Source organism: Alnus glutinosa, chromosome 13 (assembly GCF_958979055.1).
Source record: "Alnus glutinosa chromosome 13, dhAlnGlut1.1, whole genome shotgun sequence".
Classification (NCBI taxonomy): domain Eukaryota; kingdom Viridiplantae; phylum Streptophyta; class Magnoliopsida; order Fagales; family Betulaceae; genus Alnus; species Alnus glutinosa.
Genome location: NC_084898.1, coordinates 14,482,663 through 14,500,871, shown reverse-complemented (window position 1 = coordinate 14,500,871; position 18,209 = coordinate 14,482,663).

The following is an 18,209-nucleotide window of genomic DNA, read 5'->3' as shown; positions in this document are numbered from 1 at the left end:
CCACAGAAAACTCTAAGGGACGCCTCTTTGCATCGGCAAACTTCTTCATTCATCACTGCGCCTTAGCCAAACTGTCATTGGCTTGCTACAGCAACTCCTGCCTTTCTCTAGCAAATCGGTAGGCAATGGGGCATTTACCTCCAGTCCTTTAGGCAGCAATCTCATGAGGGGCTACAGGTTGCTGTCCAAACACCAACTCCGAAGGACTCATGCCTATTGCAGAGGACTTGTGCATATTATACGCAAACTGGGCAACATCCAGCAACTATAGCCAATTTTCTGGCTAGTCGAGACATAGTGCCTCAAATAATCTTCCAACAGTGCGTTCACCCTCTCCGTTTGCCAATCTATTTGCGGATGATAACATGTGGAAAATTTCAATTCGTATCCCATGATATTGAACAAGGGTGTCCAAAACCGGCCAGTAAATATGGGATCACGATCTCACACAATATCTTCAGGCATGCCAAAAATCTTCACCGCATTAGCAAAGAACCTTCTGGCAACAAGTTCCACTGAGCAAGTGCTTGGCACTGCCATGAACACGGCATATTTCGAGAGCCTGTGCACCACTACCATTACTGCTTCCATTCCCTCCACTTGAGGGAATCCCCCAAGAAAATCCATGGAAACTAAGGCCCATGGCCTGTCGAGCACTTGAAGGGGCAGCAACAAACCTGCTTCCCTCCTTTGATTCACTTTGTCTTGCTGGCACTGATGAATGCCAAATATTGTATACTTAGACCCCTTAATTTGCATTTGTTAAACCTTTAGTTTTACTATTTTTTTAATGTTTTTGGTTAGTTTTTGCATTTTAGTGTTTTGTAGGACTTTGAGATAAAATGGCAATCTTTTTGCGAAATCGCAAAGAAGTGGAAAAATCGGTCACATAAATGTACCTCGCTCTCAGAAACTCTTACTCTCACATGTGGAGAAAGAATGCATATACATATATATATATATATATAGAAAAGACAAAAGTGGAAACCAAAGGCATTTTAATTTAGAAGTGGTGCGGTGCAAGGTTACTGGGCACAAGTTTTGGAGAGAATGTTGACCCCAAAAACACGTGAGTTGCATACCAGCTAGGACCTGTGGAAGCCAATATTTCAGATTCTTGTCTTAAAACATCCATGTACAGCTGTGTTGCAACGCACGTTTTATGAAGAAAATAACAATAATAAAAATAATACCATCAGTTTGAGTTCTCATTGAGTAACCGGGCCTCTTGTCTCACTGAGCATTGAGTGTTCGCGTAAAAAGATGAGAAATTCAATTTGGTTGATTGTATGGCTAGTTTGACTTCGTAGCCTTTTTAACTTGAGTAATTAAGTCCTTAGAGATGTTTCTACATCTAGTGCCCTAAAACCATCTGGTTTGGAGTCACTGGCCCAATACTCGTTACATAGGTCAATTAGAAAGTTTAAGGGAGTTAGGCATTGCACAGCCTACACAAAAACATAAAAAAAGACAAGAAAAAAAAATGCACATTTTGATTTAAGCCTTGGTTATTTCATCTCATAAAAATTCTTATGAATTTTGGGGTACACAAGCTTTGAGAAAAAATGAAACCTCATGAGTCTATGTTAGTCTCACTTTGCACTCATTTGAATCTGAGTTGTCTCAATTTTCCAGCTATGAGTTGAATGATTTTTGATATCCTAATGATGTGAGTGTGATGTTCATTTTGTTAAACCGGCTCATGATGTATGAGCTATGTGTTTGTGTGGAAGTCATTGTTTGTCAACAACATAGTGTTTTAAAATGTTTGTGGGTATCATTCCTAGCAAACTCTCACGAGACTTCACTCGTCCACTTGAGAGTCCTAGGGGTTCAAAAAGCTTGTTGCATATGCTAAATGCAATCGTCTCTCCCACGAAAGAAGATTTATGTTTCATGCTTTCATTTTATTTTTTTTCGATTAGTTAAATCTTTACCTGTGTCTTAATCTAATGTTTTGTGTTAGATTTGTGTTTTTAATGTTTTGTAGGTTGCTAAAAGAAAATGACATCTTTAAGGTGAAAAATGCAAAGTTTGGAAGAAAGCACACTTTCAGAAGACCTAGATGATGTGGTTATGTTTAACCAAGTCAATGAAAGGATTAAATCGAAATTTCTCTAATTGGAGTCAAAATCGGATTGGATTAAATTTCGGATTCTGCACATGTTATAGTATTTTGGCCATAACTTTTCATTAAAAAATCGGATTAAAGTGAAACTAGCGGCGTTGGAAAGCTAACTCAAAATAATACAAATCATTGTGAAAAAATATTTTCTTAATTCGGACGTCTGATATGCCAAAATTGTCCAACAATATAAGAACGCAAATATGGACGAATCCTATTCCGATTTGTAGTATGATTGCTTCCAAATTTGACTAGAAGATTGAAGTACGATTTTCTGGGATTTCTAGGGCTTCTAGGGTTTGTTTGCTCCCTATAAATAGACTACTAAGCCTCAAGAAAAAGAGGAAGAAACTAGAGACCAAATATATTTTTTTTCTTTTTAGTTTAGTTTTTCTTTAGGGTATGTTTTTATTTTCAATAATCATGTGTAGCTAGATTTTCAACTAAGGTTGAAGATGAAGCTGTTGGCGTGAGCTGTGTAAATATGTCAAGTATGGGAAGTAAATATTCTAGAATGAAAAGTGTGCTAATATGGAAGGAGATGAGCGTACTGTTTGTATAGACCAAAAATAGGATGATTGAATGGATATTTAATTGTATTGATTCAATGGAAAATATATGAAAAACAAAGATTATTCCCAAATTGTTAACATGGTATCAGAGCATGTAAGTTGATCCTTGCCCTATTCTCAGAAAAAACCGTAACCCTGCCCTTACCTGTCAACAATGGCCGAACCTGTAACCAACACCGGCAATCCTCCACCACCGACTAGCTCCATGCTCACCACCCTCACCCACCAAATGACCGAAGCTCTCTCAAAAGTTCAGACCCCAACCATGTCCACCAAAACCTTGACTGCTCCGATCGGTATTAAGTTGGATGGTTCCAACTATGCCCTTTAGTCCCAGGTTGTCGAGATGTACATCTCCGGCAAAGACAAACTGGGATTTATCAACGGCAATTCTCCCCAACCGTCGACGACCGACCCAGCCTTTAGAAAGTGGCGAACTGACAATGCCATTGTCAAAGGGTGGTTGATCAATTCGATGGACCCAACCCTTATTGGCAATTTCATCCGATTTCCCACGGCCAAATCGATCTGGGATGCCATTGCAACGACCTATTTTGACGGAAGTGATACCTCCCAAGTCTACGAACTCCAGCAACGCGTCACTCGGCTGAGACAATCCGGCGGCTCCCTGGAGAAATACTGCACCGACCTTCAAGGCCTTTGGCGTGAAATTGACTTCCGCCGCCCAAATCCGATGGAGTGCGCCACTGATATCCACCTCTACAACGCCCTAGTCCAAGAAGACCGGGTCTACCTCTTCCTCGATGGGCTGGATGATCGACTTGACCACATCGGGGTGACATGCTCCAAATGCGCCCCTTTCCTTCGATTGAGCAGGCCTACGCCCATGTCCGCAGGGAAGCACTCCGGCAGGCCGTCATGAGCTCCGGTGAACCATAAGTGAACCCCGGCTCTGTCTTGGCTACAAAGGGGCTGAAACTAAATCCAGCCCCTTTCACATGTTGGTGCGGCCTCTAGCCCACACCAAGGAAAGCCACACATGACCCCTAGGTCACGAAATGCCGGAAATGCCCCCACCGCTGTGAAATGCTCCCACTGTGGCAAACAAAATCACTTAAGTGATAATTTTTTCAAAAAAAATGGCTACCCTGACTGGTGGTATGAATTGCAGGCTAAGTGAAAAAAGGATTCTGGAGGTGCAGATACTAACATTGGCACTGTAGCTGTAATGTCAGCCGAACCTCACCTTTCTTTGATTCCTCAAACCAAGTCCCCAAATGCAGACCCGGTCTCAAATATAGGTAAGATTGGTTCAGGTTTAGCAACCTCCTCCAGTGATGGCAACCGCAATGCTTGGATCCTTGATTCTGCGGCCACAGATCACATGACCTTCGACGATACCGATTTTACTACGAGATCTACCCCGCGACGCACTTGTGTTGAAAATGCTAATGGGGTAGTCTGTCCGGTTACAGGAGCGGGCACTGTGTCCTTATCCCTGTCTCTGCAACTATCACATACATTACTTATTCCATCACTGTCACATAAGCTACTATCTGTTGGCCAAGTTACTGAAGAATTAAATTGTGTTGTCCTAATTTACTCTCATTTTTGTCTTCTTCAGGATATTCTCACCAAGGAGATAATTGGGTGTGGTACTAAAAGGGGGGGGCCTCTATTATGTGGATGACGTTAGCACAGGTCATGTTTTTCACGTACGCAGTGATGGTTGGGAACGGCAAATCCAATTATGGCATCAACGATTAGGGCATCCAAATTTTGGTTATCTGAAGCATGTACTCCCTGAACTTTTCTCTAAAACGGTGCACTCTAAATTGAAATGCCCTACTTGTATTGTAGCTAAAAGTCACCATACTTCTTATTTGCCAAGTTTTAATAAAAGCAGTATTCCATTTACACTTGTTCACTCTGATGTGTGGGGACCTTCCCCAATTTCTATTGTCTCGGGAGTTCGTTGGTTCGTTATCTTTGTTGATGATTGTACCCGCATGACATGGCTCTATTTGATGAAAAATAAGGACGAGGTATTCTCGATCTTTCAATCGTTCCATGCGATGATCCAAACTCAATTTTCTGCCAAACTCCGAGTTATCCGCTCTGACAATGGCGGCGAATATGTGAACCAGCGTTTCCGCGCTTATTTTGACAACCATGGACTTATTCATGAGACATCTTGTCCTCAAACGCCTCAACAAAACGATGTGGCTGAGCGGAAGAACCGTCATATCCTTGAGACTGCCCGAGCTCTACTACATGGGAAGCATGTGTCGACCCGATATTGGCCCGATGCGGTGTCTACCATGGTTTACCTTCTTAATAGACTCCCTTCAAAAGTCTTGCAGTTTCAGACTCCACTCCAGGCCCTGGCCTCTCATGTCTCCCTACCCACGACCCTCATGCTCCCTCCTCGAGTATTTGGGTGCGTGGCTTATGTGCATCTTCACAAGAACCAGTGAACCAAACTGGACCCGTGTGCTCTTCGGTGTCTTTTCTTGGGCTACGCCGTGCATCAGAAGGGCTACCGATGCTATGACCCCTCTAACAGTCGGTTCTACGTGACTATGGATGTAACCTTTTTGGAATCTGAACCTTTCTTTTCTGCTCCCAATTCTACCCTTCAGGGGGAAACACAGAGTGAAGAACAGAATTGGGTGCACTTTGACTGGCAAAATAGTAATACAGTGATGGGTGAAGAACCACATGGTGAAGAAGAAGAACCACAGGTTGAACATGACACATCTCCGGACAATGCAAGCCCCCCCCCCCCCCCTTCCACAGTACCCGCAGGTCCTTCTCCTGAGAATATCCCTGAGGTAAGCACTCTTGACACACATTTAGATAATAGTAACTTGAATTCTCCTACTGGATATGTACTACCTTTCAGGACAAATCGTGGCAAGCCACCAAAAAGATACTCCCCTGACAATGAAGAGCGAAGATCAAAGTATCCTATTGCCAACTACATGTCGACCAAGAGATTATATGAACCCCTAAGAGGATTTGAGCATGTACTTTCCTCAATTCAAGTCCCAGCTGGAATCCAGGAAGTCTTGTCTAATCCAAAATGGACACAGGCAATAAAGGAAGAAATGGAGGTGTTACTAAAGAATGACACATGGACCTTAGTTCCACTACCTGAAGGGAAGAAGACAGTAGGGTGCAAATGGGTATTCTCCATCAAGCACAAGGCAGATGGATCAGTAGAAAGATACAAAGCAAGGTTGGTGGCAAAAGGCTATACACAAACATATGGGGTCGACTATCAAGAGACTTTCTCACCAGTTGCAAAACTCAGCACTGTAAGAATTTTGTTATCTCTTGCAGCTAACCTTGACTGGCCACTACATCAGTTTAATGTGAAGAATGCCTTCTTACATGGCGAACTTGAAGAAGAAGTGTACATGGACCTTTCCCCAGGATACATGGCCTCCACGGATGCCAAATTTGTGTGCAAACTACAACGAGCCTTATATGGTCTGAAACAATCACCTCAAGCGTGGTTTAGGAGATTTAGTATGGCGATGTGAAAGTATGGGTTCAGGCAAAGCAACTCAGATCACACATTGTTCATACAGCATAAAGGGAATAAGGTAACTGTCTTAATTGTCTATGTGGATGACATGATTATCACAGGAGATGATGAAAATGAGATATCGAGACTACAGAAGGCACTGGCTACTGATTTTGAAATGAAGAACTTGGGAGGTCTCAAATACTTTCTGGGAATTGAAGTAGCCCGGTCTAGGGAAGGAATATTTCTCTCCCAAAGGAAATATGTACTGGATGTTTTAACAGAGGTAGGAATGTTGGAATGCAAGCCAGTTGATACCCCAATTGTTCAGAATCACAGGCTTGGAGAATACCCCGATCAAACTCCAACTGACAAAGGAAGATACCAAAGGTTAGTTGGGAAACTAATATATCTCTCACACACCCGTCCAGATATAGCTTATGCTGTGAGTGTAGTCAGTCAATTTATGCATAATCCGAGTGAAGATCATATGAATGCTGTAGTCCGGATACTAAGATACTTGAAGGCATCGCCTGGAAAGGGACTCATGTTCTCAAAGAATAGTCATCTAGAAATTAGTGGCTATACTGATGCAGATTGGGCTGGAAGTATCTCAGACAGAAAATCTACCTCGGGTTACTTTATGTTCGATGGCGGGAACCTAGTCACTTGGAGAAGCAAGAAACAAAAAGTAGTAGCACTCTCTAGTGCTGAAGCTGAATTTCGTGGAATGGCGAAGGGACTGTGTGAACTACTGTGGATAAGGAGACTTCTTACTGAACTCGGGTTTGCTCCTACTTCAGAAATGGAGCTCTTCTGCGACAATAAATCTGCCATTGCGATATCTCACGATCCAGTCCAACATGACCGTACAAAACATGTGGAAGTGGATCGGCATTTCATCAAGGAAAATTTGGAAGGGAAAATAATCTGCTTCCCATTTGTGAAGTCTGAAGATCAACTAGCAGATATACTCACTAAGGCAGTGTCGAGTAAAGAGTTCTACAACTCACTCAACAAGTTGTGCATGAAAGATCTATATGCATCAACTTGAGGGGGAGTGTTGGCATGAGCTGTGTAAATATGTCAAGTATGGGAAGTAAATATTCTAGAATGGAAAGTGTGCTAATATGGAAGGAGATAAGCGTACTGTGATTATAGCATGATACTAGGCATAATGTTTGTATAGACCAAAAATAGGATGATTGAATGGATATTTAATTGTATTGATTCAATGGAAAATATATGAAAAACAGAGATTATTCCCAAATTGTTAACAGAAGCATCACCATTGAAAAACAACAATATTTTCATGTAAGTTTATACTATCCGATTTTATAAGTTTTTGATTTCTAATTGTTTTACTTCAATTCAATTATTGAGATGATTCTTGGATATCTATTGTGATTTTACGGATACATGTGATGATTTGAGATAGTTTCATTAAATTGATTGCTTGGATTATTTATCAAAACATTGGATATTCATTGTGTTTCGTTCTACAGATACATTTGATGATTTGGTTTGAACCGGATATCTTTTGTGATTTGTGCAAAGAATAGATTCATTGAATGATTTAATGATTTTTTAAAGTATAGTAGAACATACATAAGATTTGTATGGTGAGAATTTCGGATTAATATTGATGAACATGGAGTATGTTGTTATAATTCGGTGAGTGTGGATTCTAAAACTATAGTATTTTTCTTTTTACTTTATTTAGTTTATGTTTCATTTTTTTTTTTTATCAAAAATCAAATTCTCAAGTTTTTGGAACTAGATTAAGATTTAATTAGTTTAAACATAAATTTGTTTTTCAAGAACACAATTCCCTGTGGGATTGACCTTGCACTTGCAAAACAGTTTACTGCAAACGATTCGTGCACTTGCGAGTACAATTAAAATTCATAACAACATACTCCATGTTCATTAATATTGATCTGAAGTTCAATCGGAATAAGATTCGTCCAGATTTGCGTTCTTATATTGCGGGACACTTTTAACAGATCTAACCTCCAAATTCGGAAAATCCTATTTCACAATGATTTGTAGTATCTTGAGTTAGCTTTCCAACACTGCTAGTTTCACTTTAATCCAATACTTGAGCAGAAAGTTATAGCCAAAATACTATGACATGTGCAAAATCTGAAATTTAATCCAATCCAATTTTGACTTCACTTAGAGAAATTTCGATTTAATCATTTCATTGATTTGGTTAAACATAACCACATCATCTAGGTTTTCTCAAAGTATGTTTCTCAAAGTATGCTTTCTTCAAAACTTTGCATTTTTCACCTTAAAGCTGCCGTTTTTCATTAGCAACCTACAAAGCACTAAAAACACAAATCTAAAACAAAACATTAGATTAAGACACAACTAAAGAATTAACTAATATAAATTAAGGGGTTTATATATTCAATATTTTGCACTCATCAAATACCCTCAAACTTATATTTTACTAGTTCCTTAGCAAAACAAAATAAAAAAATAAAATTAAAGCAAGAAATATAAATCCGCTGTCGTGGGAGAGACGATTGCATTTAGCATATGCAACAAGCCTTTTAAACCATGAAGACTCCCTAGTGGACGAGTGAAGTTTCATGAGGGTTTGCTAGGAATGATACCCACAAACATTTTAAAACACTATGCTGTTGACAAACAAAGACTTCCACACAAACACATAGTTCAGATATCATGAGTAAGTTTAACAAGATGAATATCACAATCACATCATCAAGACATCAAAAATCATTTAACTTATAGCTAGAAAATTGAGACAACTCATGCTCAAATAAGTGCAAAGTGAGATAATTAACATAGACTCATGAGGTTTCAATTTTTCTCAAAGTTTGTATACCCTAAAATTCATAGGAATCCTATCAGATGAAAACAACCAAGGCTTAAATCGAAAAGCGTATTTTTTTTAAAAATTATTTATTTTGTGTAGGATGTACAATGCTTGACTCCTTTAAACTTTCTAATTGACCTATGTAACGAGTATTGGGCCAGTGACTCCCAAACCAAATGATTTTAAGATACTAGATGTAGAAACATCCTAAGAGCTTAATTACACAAGTTAAAAAGGCTACGAAGCCAAACTAGCCATACAATCAACCAAATTGAATTTCTCATCTTTTTACATGAACACTCAATGCTTAATGAGGCAAAAGGCCCGGTTACTCAATGAGAAATCAAATTAATGATATTATTATTATTTTTTTCTTCATTTTTTTTTTGGTTGAATTTAAGCCAATGTTTTATCAACAAATGATCCTACAAATCTTAAAATACACATTCCTCAATTCAAATCTCATACCTCATAGAACCAATGTTAATATGCTTGTGATAAATAATTCAAACAAGTGAAGTTTCTCTAATCCAACAGATGAGTCAAAATATTCAGATTTCTAATGACATGCAGTGTTCAACATGTTAAACAAACCAATGATATGCAAACTACAGTTGCGATGTAATCATACTCAATCAACAATATAACACAATTATTATTATTTTTTTGAAAATGTTTTAGAATAAAAAGACAAACAAATAAACAAATTTTTTTTTTATTGAAAATATTTTAGAACAAAAGGTCAAATAAACAAACAAACAAATAGACAGAGTGTTTTCCATATCCCTAAACTTGAATTACACATTGCCCTCAATGTGTAGTATAGAAATACATTACCAGAAGTAAAGAAACATCAAGGTGTGAAAAAAGCCAAGGCGTCCTCCAAACTTAAACACCAAAATACCTGTCAACAAAACTAACAGCAATATTTTTTTTTCTCATAGAAACAAACATCAAAAGGTTAATTGCTGTCAGAAACAAAAATAAAATGATAAGAAATTAAATGAAAAAGGAAAAAGAACTTATAAATTAAATGCAAAAAATAAAAAAAATAAAAATTACCATACCTTTCCCGATCATTTGGATGTCCAACTAATCTCTTTCACTATTTCTTCTTTAAAATTTGATAGCACTCTGGGATGATGTTTCGCCATCTTAAGTAGCCAACTTGCTTGTTTGGAAATATTTTCTTGGGACGATGATTCCTAGATTTGTACGCTTGTTTGCATAAATCCTTGAGAATCTTGGCATACGATGGCTCTTTGAGATATTGAAGAATTGAAGCTTTAGATTCATGATGTGTCTCAAGATGGACAATGATGAAGGAATGAGTTTCAGTACTCACTTCCTTGTCATTGGACAGACTTGTATCTGCTGGGGGCTCAATTTTCTCTTTATGCTCAACTTGCTCTTTGTGCTCAATTTGTTCCTCTTTTTCTACCTCCTCATTGTCGTCCACAATTTCCTCACTCTTGACTATGGTGGTGTCAAGGACATACTCATGACAAGAATGGCTAGCATTCTGCTCATCAATCATGTAGTGTCCTTGAGCCATCAGCTGACTTTGAAGCTCTTCTTCCTCTATTTTGTTGAGTTCAGCATCCAGATAATCAATTTGTCCTTCCATCTTGACAAAAGCTTGATGTGTGAACTGCTTAAGCTCTTGTAGATTCTGGCTATTGCTCATAGTGGCGTTCTTAAGCTCTTGCATATTTTGGTTAAGCCCTTGTATATTTTGGTTACTTGTCTGTATGAATGCTTTGATTGTTTCTTCCAATGATGACTGTGGTTCCAGATAATTGTAAGATGAAGGATTGGAAGATTTGTGATCGAACTGCGGATATTCAGGATGATGTAGTTCATGGTATTGGGGTCCTGTGACTTGGGCTTGCCATAAGAAATCAGGATGGTTGCTCCAATCTAGGTTGTAAAAATTAGAATTTGAATCAAACCTTAGGTTGGAGAAATTTGTGTTCATTTGTTCACAAGATAAATTAGAAAATTGTCTAAATTCTAGGCAATCACTAACATGATAATAATGATTGAAACAATATGAACATGGTTCATATGGGTAGAAATTGTGAGTGTAGTTGGTAGGAGCAGGTGTCCTACCACTAGGCGAAGCATGTTGTGCAAAAAAATTATTATAATTAACATAAAAAAAAAAAATCATGCTTTACTCTCACTTTCTAACATGCAAATATCCCACATAAAACATCAACCCTTTTTTTAAAAAAAAAAAATAATAACAATAAAATAAAATAACAAGAAGCAAAACAAAGAAAAGAAAAAATCCTTTTTTTTTTTTTAGAAATAGGAATAACAAAAACAAATTGCAAATAATAAAATCCTAATTATAACTAGTAGAAAGATAAAATAAATTTAGAAAAAAATTGTTTTCAAAAATCAAACAACTCCAGGGGAACGGCGCCAAAAATTTGATGTGAATTTTAATTGTACTCACAAGTGCATGAATTGTTTGCAATAAAGGGTTTTGCAAGTACGAGGTCGATCTTACAAGGAATTGTGTTTTTGAAAATAAAATTTATGACTAAATTAATCAAATCCTAACCTAGTTTCAAAAAAAGGTTTGATTTTGATAAATAAAATAAAATAAAACAAAAGAAAAATATTAAGGTTTTGGAATCCACACTCACCGAATTATAACAACATACTCTATGTTCATCAATATTAATCCAAAGTTCTCACAATTAAAATCTGAAGTATGTTTTACTATACTTCATACAGTTAATCAAAACATCCCATGTATTCATTCTTTACACAAATCACAAAAGATATCCAATTTAAACAAAATTATCAAATGCACATGTAGAATAAATCACAAGGGATATCTAATCGTTTTGAAAATAAAAACCAAGCAATCAATTATGTGAAATTATCTCAAATAATCAAATGTATCATTGAATCACAAAAGATATCCAAGAATCATTCTACACATTGAAAAGAAGTAAAACAATTGAAATATTAAACCCAATAAAATTAGACAATAAAAACTTACATGAAAGTGCTATTGTTCTTCATTGATGAGGCTTCATTCTCAACCTTAGTTGAGAAATTAGCTACACATGATTATGAAAAATAAAACCTAACCTAGAGAAAATATATTTGGTCTCTAACTCCCCTCCCTCTTTTTCTTGAGGTTTAACAGTCTATTTATAAGGAGCAAACAAACCCTAGAAGCCCTAGAAATTCCAGATAAATCGTACTTCAATCTCCTAGTCAAATTTGGAAGCAATCCTAGTACAAATCGGAATCGAATTCATCCAGATTTACTTTCTTATATTTCAGGACACTTTTGGCATATCCGACCTCTGAATTAGGAAAATCCGATTTCACAATGATTTGTAGTAACTTGAGTTAGCTTTCCAAGGCCGCTAGTTTTACCTTAATCCGATACTTGAACATAAAGTTATGGCCAAAATACTATGACATGTGCAGAATCTAAAATTTAATCCAATCCAATTTTGACTCCAATTAGAGAAATTCCGATTTAATCCTTTCATTGATTTGGTTAAACATAACCATATCATCTAGGTCTTCTCAAAGTATCTTTCTTCAAAACTTTTCATTTTTCACCTTAAAACTGCCGTTTTCCACTAACAACTTACAAAGCACTAAAAACACAAATCTAACACAAAACATTAGATTAAGACACAACTTAAAAATTAACTAATATAAATTAAGAGGCTTAAATATTCAATATTTTGCACTCATCAAGCACCGCTTAGGGGATTTTTCTTTGGACCTATACACGTTTTCTGAAGAAGAGAGGCGTCGAACCCTAGGACATTCTGCATATTTGATGTTCTTTTCTCTTAAAAATGTAGACACAAGGGCAGAGGCGGTATTTTTTGGTTTTATTTTGTAAACCTAGGTATTGGTGAAAGGACTTCCGCTGAGCAATGGCACAAACGCTTGGGTCATCCTGCTCTACGCACTGTAAAGCACGTGATTGTGATTTCCAAGTTTTCCTTTCCTGGTTTTTCCAATAAGCCAACTACTTCTTGTGTCTCCTGCCAGCAAGCTAAAGCACATCAGCTTCTCTTCTCGGCATCTACTTCAGTTTTTAATCTTCCTTTAGAGTTAATTTTTTCAAATGTATAGGGTCCTTCCCCTGTTGTTTCCTCTAATGGGAACAAGTACTATGTTACATTTATTGATGCTTTCAACCAATTTACTTGCCTTTTTCCAATTCAATGCAAATCTAATTGTCTTTTTTGTTTTTCTTCACTTTCAATCTATGGTTGAATGTCTCTTTAACACTAAAATCAAACAAATTCAAACTGATTGGGGTAGGAAATTTCGTCCTTTAAACACATTTTTTCACAAACATGGCATTATTCATCGTATTTCATGTCCTCATACACATCAACAACAAGGTTGTGTTGAGCGCAAACAGAGACATATCATAGATACATCTCTTGCTCTTCTTGCTGAAAGTCATATTCCCAAAGCTTTCTGGGATGAAACTTGCCAAACTTCATGTTACCTAATCAATCGTCTCCCCACACCAGTCCTACAAAATATCTCTCATTTCCAAAAGCTTTTTAATCGCAGCCCCGATTACAACTTTTTAAGAATTTTTGGTTGTGCATGCTTTCCTAATCTTCATCCTTATAATCAACACAAATTTGATTTATCTATTAATTAACTCTATTTTACTTATAAAAAAAAAATCAACACAAATTTGATTTTCGGTCCAAAGAATGTGTCTTCCTAGGTTATAGCCGAAATCATAAAGGCTACAAATGTTTCTATATCCCAACAGCCCGAATATACATCTCTCGTGATGTTGTGTTCCATGAAAAATCATTTCCCTTTTCTTCTCATTCATCGACATCTATTCCAAATTTGCAAGCTTCCTTTACCTTATTATCATCCTCCTTAACACTGCCTCCCTACCTGGTCAGTTCTCCACCTGCAACAGTAAGTCCTTCTCCTTTTCCTCCTTTATCACCTGCTGCATCCAGTGTTTCATCCGATTCCTTAGAATCCTCTTTTGTGTCTAGTTCCCCTCATCCCTGCCCTGCTCCCACCCGGTTACATCCAATGGTCACCCGTGCACAGAATCAAATTGTGCAACCGATGATCTTCACGGATGGCAGAGTTAAATATCCTATCTCTCGGGCTCTATTGGTTGTACAAGATTTGGCAATTACAGAACCCACTTGCTATTCCAATGCTGTCAAAATACCCGAGTGGAGGTAAGCTATGCAAACAGAATTTAATGCTCTTCTTCAGAACCAGACTTGGACTCTAGTTCCTCCTCAACAAGCTACAAACCTTGTGGGCTGCAAGTGGGTGTTCAAAGTTAACAGAAAGGCGGATGGATCCATTGAAAGGCATAAAGCTTGCCTTGGAGCTAAAGCTTTTCATCAACAGGCTGGTCTAGACTATGCAGAGACTTTTAGTCCGGTTGTTAAACATACAACCATTTTTACTCTCACGGCTAGGACATGCACCAAATTGACATTCAAAACGTCTTTTTACATGGCTATCTAGATGAAGAAGTCTATATGTGTCAACCACCCGATTTCTCTCATCCAAGTCTACCGTATCATGTTTGTAAGCTACAAAAAGCCCTCTATGGCTTGAAACAAGCACCAAGGGCCTGCTTTGCACGACTGAGTACCAAGCTTTATGAATTGAGTTTTACTAGTTCTAAGGCAGATTCTTCTCTCTTTATTTTACGGACTTCATCATTAACTATGCTTGTTTTAGTCTATGTTGATGATATCATCATCATTGCCTCTGTTCTAGCAGCTATTTCAGAACTTTTGCAGCAGCTTTGGATGTCCTTTGCAGTCAAAGATCTTGGCAAACTAAACCACTTCCTCGGTGTGGAAGTCACTCCCCTGAAAACTATTTTTTTACTCTCCCAAAGACGTTACATCCTTGACTTACTCAAGCGTTCAAATATGCTAGAAGCTAAGCCCATTTCATCTCCAATGTCTTCTTCCAGCTCTCTCTCAGTATTTGATGGTGATTCCATGGACGATCCTTTGCTCTATTGAAGCACCATGGGATCTTTGCAATATTTATCGCTCACGCGACCAGACTTGGCTTTTGTAGTAAACCGGGTGTGTCAATTCATGCACAAGCCCTCTAAACTTCATTGACAAGCTGTCAAAAGGATACTACGCTACCTAAAGCACACAGTCTCTCATGGCCTCCTACTCACTTGGTCGAATATATCCACACTTCCTTCTCCGATGCGGATTGGGCAGGATGCCCCGACGATCAAAAGTCCATTGGCGGATATTCTGTATTTTTGGGTTCCAACCTGATTTCTTGGAGTTCTAAGAAACATCCCACAATGTCTAGATCGAGTACCGAAGCTGAGTATAAGTCGATTGCCAATGCCACAATTGAACTGCTATGGATTCAGTATCTTCTCTGGGATCTTGGTGTTCAGCTCCCTTCTTCTCCAAAGTTATGGTGTGAAAACATTGTAGCCACATACTTGGCAGCCAACCCAGTTTTCCATGCTAAAACCAAACATGTGGAAATCGATTTCCACTTCGTTCATGATCAAGTTGCTGCCAAGACTCTACAAATTCTGTTCATCCCCAGCAAAGAGCAAATCACTGATGTCCTCACCAAACCAATTGTTTCCAACCGGTTTCAATGGTTCTACTCCAAGCTCAACGTGCACCCTGATCCACTGACCTTGAGAGGGGATGTTAAAGCACAAGGACTCTAATCCAAGAGTTCGAGTGTTGAAGGTCTCTTAGCTTCAACCGAAAATAAGAGTTTTAGATAACCTAGAGGTTTGAATTGTAACTGGTTAGACTTAGATCAGAATAGGTTTAGATCAAACCTATCCCTAACCGTGTGTATCTATTTAGATCAGAATAGTTTTAGTTCAAACCTATCTCTACGATTGTATATCTCATAGCTTCTCACTAACCGTGTATATCATATAGTTAAAGTAACTCTCTATAGAAGCAATAGCTGAACTAAACTCTTGTAACCTATTGCTATATATACAAATACAATCAACCTGATTCAATAAGGTTGAAAAACATTATTCAAAGAGAATTCTTTTAGGAGTCGAGCATTGTACAGCCTACAAAAATAAAAATAATATAATAAAATAAAATAAAATAAAAAATTAAGTCTTGGTTGTTTTCATCTGGCAAGAATTCCTATGAATTTTGGGGTACACAAGCTTTGAGAAAAATTAAAACCTCATGAGTCTATATTAATCTCACTTTGCACTTATTGGAGCATGCGTTGTCTCAATTTTTCAGCTATGAGTTGAATGATTTATGATGTCTTGATGATGTGATTATGATGTTCACCTTGTTAAACTTACTCATGATGTCTGAACCATGTGTTTGTGTGAAATTCTTTGTTTGTCAACAATATAATGCATGTTTCAATGTTTATAGGTATCATTTATGGCAAACCCTCACGAGACTTACTCGTCCACTAGGGAGCCCTAGTAGTTTAAAAAGCTTGTTGCATACGCTAAATGCAATCGTTTCGCCCATAACAGCGGATTTATGTTTTATGCTTTGACTTTGTTTTCCATTTTGTTTTACTAAGGGACTAGCAAAATGTAAGTTTGGGAGTATTTGATGAATGTCAAATATTGTATACTTGGACCCCTTAATTTACATTTGTTAAACCTTTAGTTTTGTTATTTTTTTTTTTTAATGTTTTTTAGTAGTTTTTGCGTTTTAGTGTTTTGCATAACTTTGAAAGAAAATGGCGATCTTTATGCAAAATTGCAAAGAAGCGAAAAAATCGGTCACATAAATGTACCTCGCTCTCAGAAACTCTCACTCGCACATGTGGAGAAAGAATGCATATATATATATATATATATATATATATATATATAGAGAGAGAGAGAGAGAGAGAGAGAGAAGTGGAAACCAAAGGCATTTTGAAGTGGAAACCTTTAGAAGTGGTGCGGTGCAAGGTTACTGGGCACAAGTTTTGGAGAGAATATGTGTTGACCCAAAAACACGTGAGTCGCATAACAGCTAGGACCTGTGGAATCCAATAATTCAGATTCTTGTCTTAAAAGTTAAAACATCCGTGTACAGCTGTGTTGCAACACGTGTTATTTTATTTTATTTTTTTTGTCTGCAGGAACGTGTAGGAGAGCGCCGCATAAGGGATTTTTCTTTGGACCTATACACATTTTCTGAAGAAGAGAGCGCCGAACCCTAGGGCATTCAGCATATTTGATGTTCTTTTCTCTTAAAAACGTGGACACAAGGGTAGAGGCGGTATTTTTTGTTTTTATTTTGTAAACCTAGTGATAGATATATATATACTATTCTCCAAGAGCAGGAGAACGTTGGGGGGAGGGGGGGAATAAGTAGGCGCAGCCCCTGCTGCTTTCTTCTTGGGCTATTTTCTTGCAAGTCTTTTTATTTTTACGTTGTTAATAAAATCTAGTTTTTATCTTTAGTTATGAGAGGCTAATTCTTTGATTAAGGTTGAAGACGAAATCTCGCTATTGATAGCAGTACTTTCATTCTTGTTATTTTATTTTATGCAATTCCAATATTTATCAAAACATTGTACAAGTCCAATATTCAATTAATTGATTTATATCTTTTGATTGAATGATTATTTATTAAAAGTTAAATATTCAATGTATTTCAACGGATGGATACATCGAATGATTTGATTGAAATAAGATATTCATTGTGATTTGTTTGTCAAAACGGATACATTGGATGATTTGATTTCAATTGAATATTCATTGTGATTTGTTATTAAGTTGGATTCATTGAATGATTTGATATAATTTTTATGGAACTTTAAACAATGAATAAGACTTATTTGTTTATTGGTTGTGCGGGTAAAATACAAGAATGTATTGTTTAATTAGGCGAGATGGATTCTAAAACCTTAGTGTTTTTTATTATTATTATTATTTGTCCTTATTTAGTTTTAATTTAGTTAATTATTTGGCTTGATAAAAATTCCAAAAATTCAGCACTAAGTTAAAATATGATTAATTTAAATAGAAATTGATTTTTGCAACGCAATTCCCTGTGAATTCAACCTCGCACTTGCACATACTATAATGCAAACAATTTGTGTCCTTGCGAATACTTTTAAAACTCACATCAGGCAAGTTTTTACATATAGCTCTTGCCATCGAGCCTACTTCGGAGACAGCTT